Genomic DNA, 7,016 nt, shown 5'->3' with positions numbered 1-7,016 from the left:
TCATGGCTGCAGTCACCATCTGCAGTGATTTTGGAGCCCAGAAAAATAAAGTCTAACACTGTTTCCACTGTTTCCCCATCTATTTCCCAAGAAGTGATGGGACCGGATGCCATGATCTTCATTTTCTGAATGTTGAGTTTTAAGCCAACTTTTTCACTCTCCACTTTCACTTTCATCAAGAGGCTTTTTAGTTCCTCTTCCCTGTCTGCCATAAGAGTGGTGTTATCTGCATATCTGAGGTGATTGATATTTCTCCCGGCAATCTTGATTCCAGCTTGTGTTTCTTCTAGTCCAGCATTTCTCATGATGTACTCTGCATATAAGTTAAATAAACAGGGTGACAATATACAGTCTTGACGAACTCCTTTTCCTCTTTGGAACCAGTCTGTTGTTCCATGTCCAGTTCTAACTGTTGCTTCCTGACCTGCATACAAATTTCTCAAGAGGCAGATCAAGTGGTCTGGTATTCCCATCTCTTTCAGAATTTTCCACAGTTTATTGTGATCCACACAGTCAAAGGCTTTGGCATGGTCAAGAAAGCAGAAATAGATGTTTTTCTGGAACTCTCTTGCTTTTTCCATGATCCAGCAGATGTTGGCAATTTGATCTCTGGTTCCTCTGCCTTTTCTAAAACCGGCTTGAACATCAGGAAGTTCATGGTTCACATATTGCTGAAGCCTGGCTTAGAGAATTTTGAGCATTACTTTACTAGCATGTGAGATGAGTGCAATTGTGCGGTAGTTTGAGCATTCTTTGGCATTGCCTTTCTTTGGGATTGGAATGAAAACTGACCTTTTCCAGTCCTGTGGCCACTGCTGAGTTTTCCAAATTTGCTGGCATATTGAGGGCAGCACTTTCACAGCATCATCTTTCAGGATTTGGAATAGCTCCACTGGAATTTTATCACCTCCACTAGCTTTGTTCGTAGTGATGCTTTCTAAGGCCCACTTGACTTCACATTCCAGGATGTCTGGCTCTAGGTGAGAGTGATCACACCATCGTGATTATCTGGGTTGTGAAGATCTTTTTTGTACAGGTTGATTCTAAGGGATTTTTTTCACTATTGTTTTATTTTTGTTTTAATAATAAGATAAAATGCTCAAGCTGTTAAATGGCAAGAATGAGGTTTTAACAGCATGTGAATTCAGTTCAGTCGCTCAGTTGTATCCGACTCTTTGCAACCCCATGGACTGCATAAGATATGGTATAAATATTAACCCTATGGACCTTCTGTTTTTTTTCCCCCCTGCTGCTGCTGCTGCTGCTAAATCACTTCAGTCGTGTCCGACTCTGTGCGACCCCATAGATGGCAGCCCACCAGGCTCCTCTGTCCCTGGGATTCTCCAGGCAGGAACACTGGAGTGGGTTGCCATTTCCTTCTCCAATTTTTTTCCCCCTAACATCCTCTAACTACTTCTACTCATACTCTTGTTGTTAATGTTGTCACTAAGTTGTGTTGAACTCTTTGCAACCCCATGGACTGCAGCACACCAGACTTCCCTGTCCATCACCAACTCCCTGAGCTTGCTCAAACTCATGTCCATTGAGTTGGTGATGCCATCTAACCATCTCATCCTCTGACTGTAGTTCTCACTAATCACTCACCCACCAAACGTAATTATAAATAAATAATATATTTAATAGAAAAATACATCTAAGGAAATGAAAAACTCCTTTTTTTCCCCTATCCTTTAGTATGTGTGTGTGTGGCATGTGGGATCTTAGTTTCCTAACATAGGATGGAACCTGTGCCCCCTGCAGTGGAAACATGGAGTCCTAACCACAGGACCATCTGGGAATTCCCACAGATTTGTTTCTTGATGTCTACCTCAATTTTAAAAATTGTCTTTCTGAACACTTGTTTTTAATGTGTGTGCTTTGCAGGTGCCCTCAGCAAATTCGTCGTCTACTTATTTGGATAATTCCTCATTGCTTGTGTCATTCCTGTCTTTTCTAAGAGCTAGTAAGAGCAGTGTGTATGATCACCAGAGTGTGGGCTATAATTAGTGTAGAAAATCTCAATAAATTTTCCTTAATTCCTAAATATTCTTCTCAACTTTTCTAAGTCCACACTAATTCTATGGCTTGCTGTCATGTTTAGAGATGATGGAGGATGTGTCTAGAAATCTGTTGAGTTAGAAAAGGTTTAAAAAACAAAACAAAAAAAAATCCCAGGTCTTTTATTACAGGGAAAGGGACTCATATATGTACAAATAGCAGTAGGAGGGTATGAATGAGGTCAGATTGTCAGATTTGAGAAGCATCATTATATATTTGAACTTTTCCTTAATTCTTTTTTTTTGTTTGTTTGTTTTGAATTAACTTTTATTGGAATATAGTTGCTTTACAATATTGTGTTAGTCTCCACTGTGCAGCAAAGTGAATCAGATGTACACATACATATAACCCCTCCTTTTTGGATTTCCTTTCCATTTAGGTCACCACAGAACACTGAGTAGGGTTCCATGAGCTATACAGTTAAGTTCTCATTGGTTATCTATTTCATACATGTGTATATATGTTAATCCCAATCTCCCAATTTCTCCCATCCTCTCTTCCACCCTTGGTGTCAATAGGTTTGTTCTCTGTGTCTGTTTTTATTTCCATTTTAGAGATAAAATCGTCTATACTCTCCTTAGTTCTTAAAATAAGTTTCCCCAATTCTTTACCTATGGTACTTTGTTTTGCCACTTCTGTGTCCCTAGCACTTATAATGATTTTTAGATACCCAATTATTTGTTCTGTGATTGGCAGCAGCATCCACATCACTTTGTACTTCAGAGGTCAAGACTACACTGTTTCGTTTAACTAATGTTTTTCTAATGGTAAAGTTTTTTTTTAATTTATTATAAAAATGAAAAAAAATAGAAATTTACAAAAAATTACTAAGAAATAGCGATTGTTAATGTATTAAGATAAATCTTTCTGGATTTTTCTGTACTTATTTTTCCAAAATTGGATTATTTTTCTATATATTTCAAAAAAAATTTTTTTTGCTTAAATTACTAAGGATAAGCTTTTCCTGGGTAAGTTTTCATGCCACATGTATTCTTTTATAATATTATTTATGGCTGAGTAATAATAAAACTTATGGATGCTCCGTAATGCACTTAATGTTGTACAGTTAGGTTGTTGCTGCTGCTAAGTCACTTCAGTCGTGTCCGACTCTCTGTGACCCCATAGATGGCAGCCCAACAGGCTCCCCCGTCCCTGGGATTCTCCAGGCAAGAACACTGGAGTGGGTTGCCATTTCCTTCTCCAATGCATGAAAGTGAAAAGTGAAAGTGAAGTCGCTCAGTTGTGTCTGACTTTTAGCGACCCCGTGGATTGCAGCCTACACGGCTCCTCCATCCATGGGATTTTCCAGGCAAGAGTACTGGAGTGGGGTGCCATCACCTTCTCCGAGTTAGGTTGTTAAGTTTTCTCTATAAAAATATACTAAAATGAATATATCCGTAATTCTTTGTCTACTTCCATTACTTAATTCACTCAACGAATATTTATCACGTACTCACGATTTGTTCCTGACCTTTTGTAGGTTATATTCTAGTGGTTCTAAGTAATATTCTAAAAGTGGAATTGCTGATTAAACCATTTTTTAAAAATTTTTGGTAAAATGTACACAATATTAGATTTATTGGTTAATCATTCTTAAGTGTATGGTTCGGTGGCATTAAGTACATTCACGTTGTGCTACCGTAACTACCATTGATTTTCATGTCTTTTTCACCTTGCAAAACAAAAACTCTGTATTTTTTAAAGACTAACTCCCCATTTCCCATTCTCTCCTCTCCTAGCCCCTGGCAACCACCATTCTACTTTTGTCACCATTAATTTGACAACTCTAGTTATTTCATATAAGAAGGACACAATAGAGATTTGCCTGGTGGTCCAGTGTTAAGACTCTCTGCTTCTAATGCAGGGCACATAGGCTCAGTCCGTAGCCTGGAAACTAAGATCCCGCATGCCACAGGGTGGGGTCAAAAAAGAAAAAGGACACAATAATTTTAAAACATTTAATATATATTGCAAACTTTTGTTCTAGGTATGTTATATTAATGTATATACCAGAGATGAGTGTAATAATGTTTGTTTCCTTGCTTCCTTATCATTTTTTCACCTTGCTAATTGGATAGACAGACATTGTATTGCTTTAATTTGCTTCTGTTATTTAGAAATCCTTTTTTTTTAATTGAAGTATAGTTTAGTCTTTCTGGTGTACTGCAAAGGAATTCAGTGGGTGTGTATGTGTATTCTTTTTAATATTCATTTCCATTTTAAGTTATTACTAGATATTGAATATAGTTTCCTGTGCTATCCAGCAGGACCTTTTTGTTTTCTGTTTTGTGTGTAGTAGTTCATATCTGCTAATTGTAAACTCCTAATTTATCCCTTCCCCCACGTTGGTAACCATAAGTTTATTTTCTGTGTCTGAGTCTGTTTCTGTGTTACTTTTATCTGTTTTTTCAGCCTCACTGAGGGGATCTTTGTTCCCTGATCAGGGATTGAACCCCTGCCCCTGCACTGGAAGCCTGGAGTCATAACCACTGGACTGTCTGGGAACTCCCTATTTCTTTTTGGTAAATAAGTCTATTTGTATCACATTTACATTCCACATATAAGTGATATCATCTGATATATATCTTTCTTTGTCTGGCTTACTTCCCTTAGTATGATAAATCTCTAGGTCCATCCATATTGCTTAATTTGCTTCTTTTTACTGTTGTTGGTGAATATTTTTCATGCTTATGATCACAATAATTCTGTGGAACTGATATATTTCCCATTTCATTGATTAGAAAACCAAAGCCAGGGAAACAATTTTTTTAGAACTTCACAGTGAGTAAGAGATAGAGCTGGGATTTTAACTCCATGACTAGTTCTAGGGCTTCTTCTGGTGCTGCTGCTGCTAAATCCACCAGTGGTAAAGAATCCACCTGCCAATGTAGGGGACATGGGTTCAATCCCTGATCCAGGAATATCCTACATGGCATGGAACAACTAAGCTGCTACTGTTGCTGCTAAGTCGCTTCAGTTGTGTCTGACTCAGTGAGACCCCAGAGACGGCAGGCCACCAGGCTCCCCTGTCCCTGGGATTCTCCAGGCAAGAACACTGGAGTGGGTTGCCATTTCCTTCTCCAATCCATGAAAGTGAAAAGTGAAAGGGAAGTCGCTCAGTCGTGTCTGACTCCTAGCGACCCCATGGACTGCAGCCTACCAGGATCCTCCATCCATGGGACTTGGCCAGGCAAGAGTACTGGAGTGCGGTGCCATTGCCTTCTCCAAACTAAGCTGGTGCACCACAACTTTTGAGCCCATGCTCTAGGGCCCATGCTCTGCAACAAAAGAAGCCACTGCAATGAGAAGCTCTCACACCAAAACTAGAGAGTAGACCCCACTGGCTACAACTAGAGAAAAGCCCACACAGCAATGAAGACCCAGTGCAGCCAAAAATAAATTAAACATATATATATTAAATAATAATAATATTAAATATATATATTAAATAATAACAATATTAAATATATATATATATATAAAATAACTAGTTCTACAATATTTAGCCATACTGTCTAACTTTTGATTTTCTCATTTGGGCTGAAAGTCTAGAATTATATTTTTTTTGTGTGTGTCTTTTATTTTTTAACTTTAAAAATTTTTATTTTTAATACGATTTTGAAAGGTTACTTTCCATTTACAGTTATTACAGAATATTGGTAATATTCCTCATGTTGTACAATGCATCCTTGAACTTATACCCAGCAGTTCGTACCTCCCACTCCCACACCCCTATAGTGCCCCTCCCTACTCCCCTAGAGTTACAGTGTTTTTGTTTGTAGAGCCCTTAAAGAAGATCAAATTTATTGCTATGATTTTATGGGGGGAAAAAGTGAGGCCCATTTGGTTAATGCTTTATGACATCTCAGATCATTCATGTCTTATTTTTAAAATGTCCATGTTTTTAAGGGAGAAGTCAATTCTGATTCCATGTTGAAAACTGTTTCTTTGACTTTAACCCTTGTTTTTGCCGTTTTTGTTATTATAAGTATACATAATGGGCTGTCTCAGAGAATTCTGCACCTTTGCCTGACTGTTAAGCTAAAGTGTCTTTGTTCATAACCTGTCCACCTGTAAATGGCAGGAAGAAAAAAATTAACACTTCCCCCTGCCTGAGGCTTGCCACTGTAGGAGACATTTGCAAGATATTAAATGGTGTTTTTACTTTGCTTCCTCACCTTTTCACATCTCTGATCCATAAAATAACCGGGCATCCAGACCCCAAGAGAATGGGTATTTTGAGATGTTTGTCTGCTTGGTCAGCTGACTTTCTGAATAAAGTCATATTCCTTGTCTCTTGATTTACTGATCTCTTCAGCGGTAAGCAGAGCGAAGACTGGACTTGGTAACATGTGCTTTGTTATGTATCATAAAGTGAAAGTGAAGTCGCTCAATCATGTCCGACTCTTTGCGACCCCATGGACTGTAGCCTACCAGGCTCCTCCGTCCATGGGATTTTCCAGGCAAGAGTACTGGAGTGGGTTGCCATTTCCTTCTGCAGAGGATCTTCCCAACCCAGGGGTCGAACCCGCGTCTCCTGCTTTGCAGGCAGACGCTTTTACCTTTTGAGACACCAGGGAAGTCATGTATCATAAAAGACTGAGTGAATTGTCTAAGCTTACAAGGTCACTGGAGGAGCCTTACTAACTCAGATCCCCCATTTCTGATCCTGTTGCTTTTTCTGCTATATGAGGTGCCTACACACTCAATTATTGCTTTCTTTTCCTTGATCAAATGCAACTTTAATAAATAATAACGACAGAAATATTTAATGTCTATGTGCTGGAGAAGACTCTTGAGAGTCCCTTGGACTGCAAGGAGATCAAACCAGTCAATCCTAAAGGAAATCCACCCTGAGTATTCACCCCACGTCCGAGGTCAGGGGCAGCGGCCGAGAGTGCCAGACTGCGACGGCGCAGGAACGGCAGAGAGGAGCTACCCCGCGTCCGAGGTCGGGG

Source organism: Bison bison, unplaced genomic scaffold (assembly GCF_000754665.1).
Source record: "Bison bison bison isolate TAMUID 2011002044 unplaced genomic scaffold, Bison_UMD1.0 scf7180017864281, whole genome shotgun sequence".
Lineage (NCBI taxonomy): Eukaryota > Metazoa > Chordata > Mammalia > Artiodactyla > Bovidae > Bison > Bison bison.
This window is presented reverse-complemented; position numbering follows the sequence as displayed.